This window comes from Hyla sarda, chromosome 3 (genome assembly GCF_029499605.1).
Source record: "Hyla sarda isolate aHylSar1 chromosome 3, aHylSar1.hap1, whole genome shotgun sequence".
Classification (NCBI taxonomy): Eukaryota; Metazoa; Chordata; class Amphibia; order Anura; family Hylidae; genus Hyla; species Hyla sarda.
This window is the reverse complement of record NC_079191.1, coordinates 349,948,692-349,964,276: the sequence shown is the minus strand read 5'-3', so window position 1 is coordinate 349,964,276 and position 15,585 is coordinate 349,948,692. Positions and strand designations below refer to the sequence as shown.

The 15,585-nt window shown below is 40.9% G+C and overlaps 1 protein-coding gene across 1 annotated transcript in view; it reads left to right on the top strand.

The window, feature by feature from the left end:
* Window positions 1–427: 427 nt before the first annotated feature.
* Window positions 428–15,585, top strand: part of SLC8A1 (solute carrier family 8 member A1) — a 568,703-nt gene continuing 553,545 nt past the window's right edge. Inside the window, exon 1 of the mRNA XM_056567535.1 lies at window positions 428–536. The gene's annotated coding sequence lies outside the window, so the exon portion shown is untranslated. The remainder of the gene's footprint in view (window positions 537–15,585) is intronic.

Below are 15,585 nucleotides of genomic sequence, written 5' to 3'. Positions count from 1 at the left end.
TATATTTTTTTTCTTACAAGTGAAATAAATATTCTGTATATAAAACAGAAGTTACGAGTCTCATTCTTTTCATTTCGAGAGCTACTAAGGACAAGGAAAGCCCCAGTTCCTTTTTGAAAGAACCACACAGCATAATAGATCTTTGATGTTGAAATACCCACATCTGCAGACTTCTAGGTGATTTACGAGAATCATGATATTCGTGGTGGTTGAAGTGAAATAGGTACCAACACTGCTACATAGGTGCCAAACAAAAACCGAGGCTTTCCTTTTTATCTTCTATGTGTTGGATGAAGCTGAAGGCTTCCAGATAGTTGCATTTTGACAGCTTGGAGTTACTGTTGGGAACAGATCCATGTATGGAAGCAAATGCACAAAAGAATAGATAAGCTGATATCCAGCTATGCAAACCATGTTTAGAGACACTTAAAGGACAAGCATCACAAGTCCTGTCTTTCTGGTAAATGAAGGCTACCTATCACATGAGGTCCTTTCTGTCTTTAGCCCAGGAAAGAGCTGAAGAGCCATTAACCAAGGTAAGTGAAATCACACGGAAAGGATTGAATTGAAAAATGTCATTGTCATCTGTTTCCTAGTTACTAGGAGAAGTGCTGCCATTCTCATTGTTGACACTCTGATGTGTTTGTATTATGATGGCTTTTTAGATCGTAATGTCCTGCTCAACAGACCCCTGCAATAACCGGAGCATGGATTATAAAGTAGTAACTCTCATTTCCCCGTGTAGCACAGGGTTGCCTGTGGATGCACTACAGCACATCCAGATAGCTCTGCGGAATGAAATCAAATTCCCATGGACCATCTCTGTTTTACCGTGATGTATTTCAAACTTGCGAAAAATTCCAGTTTCATGCATATAGATCCGCTCTAAGACATACAACAAATGACTGGGCTCGAGTATACCTTCAGGCTACAGTATATGAGGATTGGCAGAGATGGTTTCATGCTTATATAGCTTCTTAAATGCATGCAATTTGGTTTTATTTTTCTCTTTCGGGCTGGTTTACTGACATCCATTATAAGGGTGACCTTGAATTTTGTTCTTGTGCCTCCGTGAACGATATTGGGTGGTGACCTTGTTAGGCCAGCAAGGTCATTGTGAGTAATGTAATCCAATGGTAGACTGAAATGCGGATAGTATGTTATGTACATGATGGAAGCGATGCTATCCACAATTGGAAATTATTATAGTAGGATTATAATATATATATTTGTATGTTTGCACAATTTTGGATGTTATTTAAAGTAGCCCTGCAGTTTTGGGATGGACATAATATTATCCAATTTCAGATGTTACTCAAAGTGAATACAGTGCATACCTACAGTATGGTTTATAAGGTTTCCACAACAGTGTGTACACCACAGAACCTTGGGAATACACAAGCTCTTCCAGTTATGGATTGTTTTGTCGGTCCTTCGGTCCTCTCGAGAGATGTAAACTGCGCCTCACACTGTGGGTTGAGCTACATGGCCCTCTGACAAAGTTGTAAAAGAAGTCAGTTTTTCTTGGCAGCCTATCGTGGTTCTTTTATGCATCCCCCGTTGTACACAGAGCTGTTACATCTTTTGTAGAGATCTCGGTCCAGCCAGCATGATGCAATACACACTAACACAAAAGAGCCTGAATGTGCTGCCAGTGTGTTCCCACAAGCTTCCTTCTGGAGAGCCCTCGTCGAGGAAGCTCTGCATTGTAACTTCCCATTATGTCTCAGCATTTTTTCGCTCGGCTTTTGTCTACATGATGCTGTGGCAGAAGTATGAAAAGCAATATTCCCTGCAGCTGCGAACATACAGCCCAAAGAGAACAAAAAAAAAAAAAAAAATACATTATGAATAGATGTGCTGACAAAAAAAAAAATCAGCTTTAATCATCTGAACTCCCTCAGCTGAGATCTCAAGCTTGTTTCCCAAGGATTCGAGGACAAACACACTACTCTTCCTGAAATATGGTTCTTTCAGTTGCTTTGAGCTCCAATAATGGAATGTATTCAAGCTTGGACATTAGCGACTTGTGCTTAACACCACAACTGTTATAAAAGAGACACGGTATATTATAATATACTGTAGGAACCAAAGTGCCTTCCATTGTAGAGAAAAAAGTGTAGCCTGTCATGTATAACACTATTTTGGTCCATAGAACTTAAGGAATGATTTCTGTGAAGCAGCATTTTGGTTAGTATTGGTGTAAAAATGGCATAATAGGTTAAAGGAGTTCTGTAGTGAAATAAAACGTATCTCTTATTCAATGGATAAGTTATAGATCGCAGAGGGTGCAACTGCTGGAACCCCCCGAGATCTCCTGCTGAGACACATGGAAGGGGCATGTCGCCACAACTTCCTGTGGAGGTCGCTTGCCCCCTTTCTGCGGACTGCCTGGGTGCCATGCAGGAGACAGCGGGGGTGTCCCAATAAGTTTTATTTCACTGGATTACTTCTTTAAAGTTATGGTATATGTTTAGTTACGTCTGAACTACATGGCGAGGTTGATAAAAAAAAAAAAAAAGTAAGCATGGAAAGGAATTGCTTTAACATTATTCATTACAACAAGACAATTTCCAGATCCTTTCACAGGCAGTATTCTGTATCATTACAGGATATTCCCAAGAATTTATCTTAAATTAAGAAGAGCTCAGGGTGGCATGAAAAAAAAAAAAAAAAAAGATTTGTACTCACCTATTTCTGATCCCCCCCCCCCAATACTTCCTGCTCTCCTGTTGACACATAGGTAATACCAACTAAGGCAACACGTCAAGAGAGCAATAAGCACTTGACAGCAGAGACCAGCACCTGGAGGGGGTACCCCTTTAACCTGCCTATACCCCTTTAACCTGCTTTTTTATGAGATTTAGTGATGATTTCAGTACATACATAGAGTATTCATCAATGACCAATTTACACTTTAATATGACCCTCAAATATGGCCCTTGGTGCATGTATACAATGTCTTTGGCCCCTTGTTAACAGAAGAGATGTAACCTGTGACCTTTGGACTCTAGGATGCAATGTATCTTCCTAGAGCAGTAGAATGTGTGCATAGAGCTGTGCACTATACAGTTTACAGGGTCAGCATCCGGGGCCCACATATGGACCTTAGACCTCCAGTTGACCACCCACTAGTGTAGATAATAATAATAATAAAAAGACTTTTAATACCAAGGCACATTGACCCTGTTAGAGTAGATACACTACTAGTAGGGAGTCTGGATTAAAGGGGTACTCCGGTGAAAACCTTTTTTCTTTTAAATCAACTGGTGGCAGAAAGTTAAACATATTTGTAAATTACTTCTAATAAAAAATCTTAATCCTTCCAGTACTTATTAGCTGCTGAATGCTACAGAGGAAATTCCTCTCTTTTTGGAACACTGATGACATCACGACCACAGTGCTCTCTGCTGACATCTCTGTCCATTTTAGCAACCATGCATAGCAGATGTATGCTAAGGGCAGCATGGTGGCTCAGAGGTTAGCACTGCTGCCTTGCAGTGCTGGGGACTTGGGTTCAAATCCCACTAAGGATAACAATAAATAAAGCGTTATTATTATTATAATAATGTCAGCAGAGAGAACTGTACTCGTGATGTCATCAGAGAGCATTCCAAAAAGAAAAGAATTTCCTCTGTAGTATTCAGCAGCTAATAAGTACAGGAAGGATTAAGATTTTTTAATAGAAGTAATTTACAAATATTTTTTTGCTTTCTGCCACCAGTTGATTTAAAAGAAAAAAGGTTTTCACCGGAGTACCCCTTTAAGTTAATATTTTTATGCTGGACCATATGTTTACAATAGTTTTAAGAAACATATTTTTTTGTTCATGGATATAACATGATGTAAGGCGATAATCCACAATCACCCATATTCACTCTCGTACTAAGTTGTGATGTTACTGTATGGTGTGGTAATACAGGTAATACAAGATATAGTAGGTAATACATCTGCCTATTAATTGTAATATTATTGTAATGCGTGCATTGCTTTTGTACTCCCCTGGTTAATAGAGTAGGAGTTGGTCAATTGTTTCATTGGTGTCGCCATTCTTGTGTTAGTTAAAATCCCAAGGAAAGGTGTTCCTGCAGGAGGATAGGAAGCTGCTATTCAGAAAGGGCCATTGCATGGTGCCTTGTGTCTGTTGCTGGATATTAAAGGGGTACTCCACTAGGCAGCATTTGGAAGTAATGTTTGGAAGTAATGTTTGGAAGTAATGTTCCGAACGCTGTTTTTGCGCTGCGGGGGTCGGCCACACCCCTTCTGACATCACAACCATGCCCTCTCAATGCAAGTCTATGGGAGGGCGTCACTCCCCCTCCCATAGACTTGCATTGAAGGGGCATGGCCGTGATGTCACGAGGGGCATGGCCGACTCCCGCAGCGCGAAAACAGAGTTTGGAACATTTGTCCAAGCAGGCAGGGGGGTGGGGGGGGGGCAGTTGTTTGACTGGCTTTTTCGGTATGAAATACTGAAAATTTTCTAATGAAAGCAATTGCAAAACCTGTTGGTTACACATGCTTTACAACATATCAAAAGTTTTTGTATCTGACGGTGCCCATTTAACATACGGTACTTTCAACTGTAAATACTAAACATATAGAGCATCATTTTGTCTTTGCATGTTGTTGTATGGCATATTCATTGGAAAAATATTCTGTTTTAAATGGGATCATGAAATCCTAAAGATCAGCCCCAGTCTCTGGCAGCATTTTGTCATAAGTGCGGTAAGAATTCATCAAGATGATAGATGTGACATAATAATATTCCAGCAATACAATTCTCTTTCAACAGATTTGTTGTCATTACCATGAAAGGCTACTTCTGCATTGTGGGGTATAGTATGCACATGTCATAGCTCAGACAGGGGAGAACATTTATCAGCACACCAGTCCTCATTATTAGTGTTGAGCGGCATAGGCCATATTCGAATTCGCGAATATTCGCGAATATATGGTCGAATATTCGTCATATATTCGCGTATATTCGCATATTCGTTATCTCCTCGTTTCATTTTCGCATATGCGAAAGTTCGCGTATGGGAAAATTAGCACATGCGTAAATTCGCATATGCGAATTTTCGCACGCCTGTCTCACACAGTAGTATTACAGTCTTCTTTACACCACACAAGCTGGAAGCAGAGAGGGATGATCACTGTGATGTGTACTGTGAAGATAAAAAAAAAAAAAAAAAAAAGAATATTCGTAATTACGAATATATAGCGCTATATTCGCGATATTCGCGAATAATATTCGAATTGCGAATATTCGCGAGCAACACTACTCATTATGTAAGAGCCTATGCCTACATGTCTTCACTCACATACTAAATGAATTCTATACATAGTTTCTTATCACATCCACTTGTGAGCTTTATCTTATCATGTAGCCCTTAAATGTTAAAGGACAAAATGTGTTGTCGTTTTCTGTATAATTTTGTCCTGACCAGTTACAGGACAATAAAATATATATACATATATATATATATATATATATATATATATATATATATATATCGTTTTTATAATTTTTTTTAATGTAAAAATATATAACATAACAAATATAATAGATTGGTTTACTGTTACTATCCCAGTCTGCTCAAATTTTTAATTGTCTTACTCTGCAATAAATCCTTTTTTTTTTATGTTTCATAAGTATTTATTCTTTTTTCTTTTTACACATTCAAGGTTCTGTCAAAATCCAACTTCCATAGTATGAACTAAAAAGCATATTTCCATTGAAATCAATGGGAGTCTGCTGCAAGCGGAATCCATGCAAAATTTTGATGATTGTGAACAGACCCTAAGAGAATAAATATGCAAACTTTAGATTGGATCTTAAAGGAGTACTCCACAGCTCAGCATCTGGAACAAACTGTTCCGACCGCTGGAGCTGGCGGCGGGAGCTCGTGATGTCATAGCCCCATCCTCTCATGACGTCAAGCCCTGACCCCTCAATGCAAGTGTATGGGAGGGGGCGTGACGGCTGTCACGCCCCCTCCCATAGACTTGCATTGAGGGGGTGGGGTGTGGTGTCATGAGGGGGCGGGGTTATGACATCAAGAGCTACCGCCACCGGCTCCGGCATTCAGAACAGTTTGTTCCAAACGCTGAGCAGCGGAGTACCCCTTTAATTGTAGTACTCCACTCCAAAAGGGACGCTTTGTCTCCTGTTGCAGCTAACAAGGTGGATTTACATCTGGTAGATTTTGTTTCAAAAAATGTCAGAATTCTGCATTAAAGTGGTTCTGTTAGGCTGCTTACATTTCCCATGAATCCTCTAGCTGAAGGTGTGGTGTTTGATCATTGCCCCTGGTCAGTTTACAATATGTGCAGTTGTGACGCGTTTTCTCATTCAGGGTGTATTCTTTAGAGAAATATTACCATGAGGCAAAAGGGATTTGACCTTTAATCACAATTGAGATATTTTATGAATATTTGAAACCTTTAGGTTGTACTTATACAGTACGTGGAATTCTTACTGTATTTTTCTGTGTGATTTTTTGCTGTTTTTCCAAAATTGTGGTAAAAATGTAAAATTTGCACAATTTCTGTAAAATATCAAAACTTTTACCACGTTGTTTGGAATATCAGGTCAAAAACAGAAAAACGTGGCTTCATAAAAATGTGGTTGCCTTTTTTCTTAGTGATAGGCTTCATGGTTATGAATGGACAATATAAGGGCACTTTCACCCGTTTCTTCTGCAGCACTTTCCCACATTTCTCCAGGTACATCTGCAGTGGTAAAAATACACTAAATTGTGTTGATTTTGGTGAAGTCGCTGTGGAAAAAGTACATATAAAAAAGCTTGTTAAAAAAATACGTAAATGCAGAATAAGCTGCAGATTTTGGTGTTACTGTTGCATAATCTTCACTAATAAAATGATATTGTACATTTGTTAAGGGGTACTCCGGTGGAAAACAATTTATTTTAAACCAACTGGTGCCAGAAAGTAATACAGATTTGTAAATTGCTTCTATTAAACAAATCTTAATCCTTCCAGTACTTATCAGATGTTGTATACTACAGAGAAAGTTCTTTTAGTTTTTAATTCTTTTTCTGCCTGACCACAGTGCTCTCTGCTGACACCCCTGTCCATGTCATGAACTGTCCAGAGTAGAAGCAAATCGCCATAGCAAACCTGTCCTGCTCGGGACAAACCTGGACATGGACAGAGGTGTCAACAGAGAGCACTGTGGTCAGACAGAAAAGGAATTAAAAAAGAAATAACTTTCTCTGTAGTATACAGCAGCTGATAAGTACTGGAAGGATTAAGATTTTTTTTAATAGAAGTAATTTACAAATCTGTTTATCTTTCTGGCATAGGTTGAATTAAAATAAATAGTTTTCCCCCTGAGTACCCCTTTAAAGGTTTTGACTTTCCCATTGAAGTCAATAGGTAAAATCAGCAGCATATCTGCATTGGGTGAGGGGCACAGTAGTGCATTACACTCCCTTGGCTGCTGATCAAAATGATGTGCTCGATAATGGAGTGCATCAGTTGGATCTGATGTCCGGTTACGGAGGGAAGCGCTCTACCGTGTTCTTTAGCCAGCTATAATTCAGGATAGCAAGGGGTCTAAGGACTGAGACCTCATGCAATCTACACTTTTGATATGTCTGGATGATGTGTTAAAAGTTTATATAATTGACAGGAACACGTTAAAGGGGTATTCCAGCCAAAGACATTTTATCCCCTACCCAAAGGATAGAGGATAAGATGTCTGATCAGCCGTCACGCCCCCTCCCATAGACATGAATAGGAGGGACATGGCGTGATGTCACGAGGGGATGTAGCGTGACGCCATGTCTCCAGTCCTGGAAACACAGAGGTTTCCGAGAATGGAGCAGCAGCCCCGCACGGGGGGTCCCAGCGGCCATCTACCCCTCGCGATCAGACATCTTAGAATAGATGTATTTGTCCGGAATACCCCTTTAATATATATGGGGATAAATTACTAAGAATGAAATGTAATAATTTAATGTACAGGTATATAAAACATTTCTGCAATGCTATAAAACCCACACTTTTCCAGGGGTTATATAAAAGGTATTGCAGCTCAGCTTCAGTGGAGCGGATCGGTAATACAAGGCACAACCTATAGACAAGGTGTAGACAAGAGAGCGGCCATCTTTTTCCAGTCATATAGAAATATGTTACATTGATAACGTACATCAGGAATACATTACTTCCAGTGCACAAAAATCTCCAGAGAGACGTATCTACAGTGAAAGGTCATAACAGCAATGAGTGACACCCTGAATGACGTCTACAGATAACAGTGAAGTATGTTACTGCACAAATGTATAGACTAAGTAGGCCGAATGATAGGATCCAGGCTAAGAATGAATGTGCAGTACAGATAAACAACCGTGTACGCAACGCTTGTCAAAGTAGGCATCACAGTCAGTATGAATCCCATAGTATACAATTACAGATGAAAGCATTCACTGGGTAAATGCAGATTCTCAAGGTGAAAGTCATTTTAGTCAAGGATCAACCATTCTTTGTCCGGCAGTTTTCTGGTAAGTTAAATCACTTTAATGATTTTAGTCTATATAGTAAACATATAAAAAAGGTAATGTTATGGAAATAGCCGAGTATGAACATATATTATAAATATTAAGGTAACTCAGCTATGTTAGTCTTAACATTGTACTTAAAGGTAAACACAGTGAAATGTAAAATTAATTTCATGATTATATTGTAACTCCCAGTAAGAGAGAAGGCTGAAATAGTTCAATTTTCACTCTCTGTAGCGGTCTCCTCAGTGTTGTCTTGGAATATGTAGGTAAGTTGTGGTGACCCACGGTGTATGGCAGGACCATGGGGTGTAGCGGTGTAGGTGGTGGGGCCAGATGGTATTAACCCCTGGGGCAAGATGCTGTGAACCCCTAGTGTTCGTGATGCCAGGATGTGGTTGTATTGTGTAAGGCACCGCCGACAACCAACCCAGAAATGGCATATATTCAATGAGAGTCCAAAACAGGTATTGATACAACTAGAACTTTACTGAAGAAGGCAGTATAACATTACTTACAGATTCCACAGCCAAATTCCACAGAGGTGACCAGGACACAGGGAGCCTCTCAGGCATGCTTGGACTTGTAGTTGTAATAATAATGATGCAGGCCACTGGACTTGACTTGTAGACATAAATGAGACGGATTAGATGTGGCTGCAGACTTGTAGGCTTTGGCCTAGCTGGACTGGACTGAACTTGTACAGGACTTGTGCTTTACTGTCCAGGAATCAAGAGACCTAGTGTGGAGACTACAGCCCTTTATATATCAGGAGGCTGGACTAAAGCCCATTGGTAGCTGGTTGCCTGTGGTTACCTGTGCCTCTGCAACTCTGGGTATCAGGTGATCACATATCACATGACCATATCACATGACCTTAGGAAGGTCCTATACAGTTTAAACATCCTAATAACCTTTGCACATAGCTTATATTCACTGGACAATACTTATAATAGATGTACATGAGTAATATACAATAGAAATCATAATAATGACCTAGAGGGACCCTGCAGGAGAGCCCTGTGGACTTGAGGGACTCTACCTGAGGGGACTTTAGGAACTGTACAGAACCATGTTCTGTAACAGGACACAACAATATTTTATAGGGTGCCCAGGAGGTGAGTAAAAGGAAAAACACTCAGTTTATAACATTAGATTTCTACTGTAAATCTCCAGTTAGATGCAGGCGCTGTCTATAAAGTCGCCTGCTTAAAGAATTTATAGAATTTAACATACATAAACCAGTAGTCATAATATCAAAAAGATTTGGTAACTCTATGATTAATGTTTCAAAGAGCCATATCATCGCACAAAAAACTTTGCACATGTTACAGAGACATGTCAAAAGATTTGATCAGGGCCAATAAGGGTAAGACTTGGTTTGCTTGTCTCTCGAGGTAGGATATTTAACCCCTTAAGGACCAGGCCATTTTACACCTTAGGACCAGAGCGTTTTATTGAACATCTGACCACTGTCACTTTAAACATTAATAACTCTGGAATGCTTTCAGTTATTCTGATTCCGAGATTGTTTTTTTGTGACATATTCTACTTTAACATAGTGGTAACATTTTTGTGGTAACTTGCATCCTTTCTTGATGAAAAATCCCAAAATTTGATGAAAAAATTTAAAATTTAGCATTTTTCTAACTTTGAAGCTCTCTGCTTGTAAGGAAAATTGATATTCCAAATAATTTTTTTTTATTCACATATACAATATGTCCACTTTATGTTTGCATCATAACATTGACAATTTTTTAATTTTGGAAAACACCAGAGGGCTTCAAAGTTCAGCAGCAATTTTCCAATTTTTCACAAAATTTTCAAACTCACTATTTTTCAGGGACCAGTTCAGGTTTGAAGTGGATTTGAAGGGTCTTCATATTAGAAATACCCCACAAATTACCCCATTATAAAAACTGCACCCCCCAAAGTATTCAAAATGACATTCAGTCAGCGTTTTAACCCTTTAGGCGTTTCACAGGAATAGCAGCAAAGTGAAGGAGAAAATTCACAATCTTCATTTTTTACACTTGCATGTTCTTGTAGACCTAATTTTTTTATTTTTACAAGGGGTAAAAGGAGAAAATTTATACTTGTATTTGTAGCCCAATTTCTCTCGAGTAAGCACATACCTCGGCGGGCGCAGTAGAGGGCTCAGAAGCGAAGGAGCGACAAGGGGATTTTGGAGCGTACGTTTTTCTGAAATGGTTTTTTGGGGGCATGTTGCATTTAGGAAGCCCCTATGGTGCCAGAACAGCAAAAAAAAAAACACATGGCATACCATTTTGGAAACTAGACCCCTTGAGGAACGTAACAAGGAATAAAGTGAGCCTTAATACCCCACAGGTGTTTCACGACTTTTGCATATGTAAAAAAATAAATAAAAAATGTCACTAAAATGTGTGTTTTCCCCCAAATTTCACATTTTTGCAAGGGTTAATAGCAAAAAATACCCCCAAAAATTTGTAACCCCATCTCTTCTGAGTATGGAGGTACCCCATAAGTTGACCTGAAGTGCACTATGGGCGAACTACAATGCTCAGAAGAGAAGGAGTCATATTTGGCTTTTTGAGAGCAAATTTTGCTTGGGGGCATGTCACATTTAGGAAGCCCCTATAGTGCCAGGGCAACAAAAACCCACCACATGGCATACCATTTTCGAAACTAGACCCCTTGAGGAACGTAACAAGGAATAAAGTGAGCCTTAATACCCCACAGGGGTTTCACGACTTTAGCATACGTAAAAAAAAAAAAAAAAAATTATTCACTAAAATGTGTGTTTCCACCCCCAAATTTCACATTTTTGCAAGGGTTCATAGCAGAAAATACCCCCCAAAATTTGTATCCTATACTCCAGCATGGTCCTGGCTGTCTGTGACAACCGGGATCATGCAAAATTACCGGGCGGTCGGGTCCCAGAGATCAGATCAGCCCGTTATCGCCGCAGATCGCAGGGGCCTACATAGCCCCCCAGCAGGCATCCGCTTCCGATCTCTGCCCGGCGCGCGGCAGGGTCCGGAAAATGCCAGGGAGTAAGTTTATGCCCTGGGTCCTTAAGTACCAGGGCACCAGGGCATAAAATTACGCCCTGGGTCCTGAACAGGTTAAGGTCAGTCCATAAAAGGGGTTGCATTAAAATACTCCTTCACCCTCAAATAAAGTCGATGTAACCAGCTGCTTTTGACAGGTTTGGTCAACCGTCTAAGGTGTATGGCAGACTCCCAAATCTCCCCTAATTTGGTGATTTGGTGGAGAGAAGGGTAAGGCTTTTTGCATTTTTTCTGGTTGACCCTACTGTTCTAGAGGAGAAAAACTGGTGTTGTCTGTCTGCAGTTACTGCTACGTGTGGTCCTGTTTCTTTTATTCTCATTGTTATCTCTTTTGTATTATGAAACTCATTGCTATTAATAGTATTAAAGTTCCTTATCTTGGCTATAAAGGGGTACTCCACTGCTCAGCATTTGCAACAAAATGTTCTGAACGCTTAGAGCCAGCGCCAGGAGCTTGTGACGTCATAGCAACACCCCCTCATGATGTCACGCCCTACCCCCTCAATGCAAGTCTATGGGAGGGGGCGTGACATTCAGTTCAGAACATTTTGTTCCAAACGCTGAGCAGCGGAGTACTCCTTTAAAGGAGTACTCAGCCGGAAAACATCTTATCCAATATCAAAAGGATAGGGAATAAGATGTCTTATGGCGGGGGTCCCACTGTTGGGGACCCCCGCAATCTCTGCTGCGGCACCCCAGTCATCCGGTGCATGGACTAAATTCCGCTCTGTGCTGGATGACTGATGACTACATTCGCCACACCCCCTCCATTCATGTCTATGGGAGGAGTCGTGATGGCTCTGTACTAGCCGTCACACCTCCTCCCATAGACATGAATGGAGGGGGCGTGGCACCATGTCACGAACACAGAATCTCCAAGCTTCCGTGTTCCGGACGCCCCTGCTGCTGGCCCGGAGATCGTGGGGGTCTCTAGAGGGGGGACCCCGTGATCATAAATCTTATCCCCTGTCCTTTGGATGGGATGTTTTCCAGCAGAGTACCCCTTAAGTAGAAATATAGACATAACAGTTGTCCTTTAAGGTATCACATGTTGCTGATCAATCACATTTTCCCTGCAGATATACCGTATATACTCGAGTATAAGCCGACCCGAGTATAAGCCGAGACCCCTAATTTCAACCCAAAATCCCAGGCTGTCCGGGCTTGCTGGGAGTTGTAGTTTTGAAACCTCCGGAGGTCCGCAGGTTGAAGACCACTGCGGCCTTCGACATCATCCAGCCCCCTCTCACCCCCTTTAGTTCTGAGTACTCACCTCCGCTCGGCGCTGGTCCGGTCCTGCAGGGCTGTCCGGTGAGGAGGTGGTCCGGTGGGATAGTGGTTCCGGGCTGCTATCTTCACCGAGGGCGCCTCTTCTCCGCGCTTCCGGCCCGGAATAGAGGCGTTGCCTTGACAACGACGCAGAAGTACGTTGGCAATGAACGCACCTCTGCGTCGTTGTCAAGGCAACGTGACTATTCTGAGGCCGGGCCCGAAGCGCTTAGAAGAGGCCTCCCCGGTGAAGATAGCAGCCCGGAACCACTATCCCACCGGACCACCTCCTCACCGGACAGTCCTGCAGGACCGGACCAGCGCCGAGCGGAGGTGAGTACTGTACAGAACTAAAGGGGGTGAGAGGGGGCTGGATGATGTCGAAGGCCGCAGTGGTCTTCAACCTGCGGACCTCCGGAGGTTTCAAAACTACAACTCCCAGCAAGCCCGGACAGCCGATGGCTGCCCGGGCTTGCTGGGAGTTGTAGTTTTGAAACCTCTGGAGGTCCGCAGGTTGAATACCACTGCGGGTGGGGGAGTTCACTCGAGTATAAGCCGAGGGGGGTGTTTTCAGCACGAAAAATTGTGCTGAAAAACTCGGCTTATACTCGAGTATATACGGTACACAGTGTATGGATTGGGTTGTTTTATCAGGTAACAGTGCAAGGTATAAAAAGGTATCTATGTATCTAAGCATCCGATGCATACATATTACACCTTGCTCGTAGATTGAGAAGAGCAAGCTTTACTAAGGTTTGGTTCTCCTGGTTCACTGTACTCTGAATATATACTTTACCAATAGCCAAAAAATCTGAGCCCCAAAAGCCCTATATAACACTGCTAGGTCACATCGGAGTGTATACTTCCAAGCTGTTTTTATGGGTAAACAGATGGTACTCAGTGATAACTAACAGGTTAAATAAAACACACTGCACTAGCAGATTTTGTTTTTTAATGGCTTTTAAATTTAATTACCCAATTTATCAATTTTAATCCAGATACAATTGCTTTTTAGGAGGTTTTATGCCTGGGAAGTGAGAAAGCAGTGGCTGTTTACAAGCTGTGATAAATTATTCATATTTTGGGGCATAGCAACATGCTATTGGCATCCTAGAAAGTGCACAAAAGTGACACAAAACCCTGTACGCACGGCTTATTGTACAGTTACACTGATAAAGCAGGTGCAGAACTTTCTTTGCAGTGCTGCTTTACTACAATTATTATTTATGTGTGCTCCTACTCGTGTCTGTGTTCACTGCTTAAGTGTGGGTTCACACACTAGTAGCTAGCAGCATGTTTCCCTCTGCGGGACACCCACTGCGAGTTACGCTACCATTGATTAAAATGGGGCCGCGGACAGTCCGCAAATCTGACACTATTGCGGACTGTCTGTGGACCCATTCAAATCAATGGCAGAGTAACTTGCAGCAGGTTTCCCGCAGCGCTAAACCCGCTGCTAGTAATAGCTATGTAATAAAATATCAAAATGTTGGGAATCCGTAATTTGTGAGATTGAGAATAAAATACCGGTGGTGGTGCCTCGTACTATCAAATTTATCTATAGGAAATATGGGTAAATACGAGTATATATTACATAGGGTTCTCTTTTTTGCAAGATTGGTAATCTTAAGAAATTGGATATCCTCTGAAGGGCCAAGGCTAGAAGAGTGGAGAGATGGGCTGAGCAACATGAAAAATAGGGAGTTTAGATGGATTCGGAGCAAGAGTGGAAGAAAAGAATGGAATAAGATTTGGATATTTTGGTAAAAATTATTATTATATATTTTTTTCTCCTCCTCCCTGGACCATGGATTTCGGTGGGGGGAGGAATGGGGTAGAATAGTAAATGTTTATTATTTAAATCTGTATTCGCATCTGTCTCTTTTTTTTTTTGTTATGATTAATGTGATTAATGTTGTATTTATGGTTGGGGACAGTGGAATACAATGGATTGTGCAGTTTTATATTTAAAATAAAAAAAAAATAAAAAAAATAAAATAAAAATAAAAAATAGCGTGTGAACACACCGTAAAGGGGTACTCCACTGGAAAACATTTTTTTTTTTAATCAACTGGTGCCAGAAAGTTTAACAAATTTGTAAATTTCTGCTATTAAAAATATTAATCCTTCCAGTATTTATAAGCTGCTATATGCTCCACAGGAAGTTCTTTTATTTTTGAATTTCCTTTCTGTCTGACCAAAGTGCTCTCTGCTGACACCTCTGTCCATGTCAGGAACTGTCCAGAGCAGGATAGGTTTGCTATGGGGTTTTTCTCTTACACTGGACAGTTCCTGACGTGGACAGAGGTGTCAGCAGAGAGCACTGTGGTCAGACAGAAAGGAAATTGAAAAAGAAAAGAACTTCCTGTGGAGCAAATAGCAGCTAAAAGTACTGGAAGGATTAATATTTTTTTAATAGAAGTAAGTTACAAATATGTTTAACTTTTTGGCACCAGTTGATTTAAATAAAAAAAAGTTTTTCCAGTGGAGTACCCCTTTAATGTGCCTCACAGAGAACTTCACCTAACACCTGCTATTTCTAAAATGACTGCTGAAGCTATGTCATAGGCTTTTATAGTGGCTTTGACATCTCAACTTTATAATCTACTGATAGGTTGAAGGAGCTGTTAGAAAGGCTTTATAGAATTCCATGGGGTTATGTGATTCTTTCTCCTTCTCCATTCGGCCATGTGGCTGTTGTTATTTTAGCAGGCGTTGCTTAACCGAAACGGTCAAAG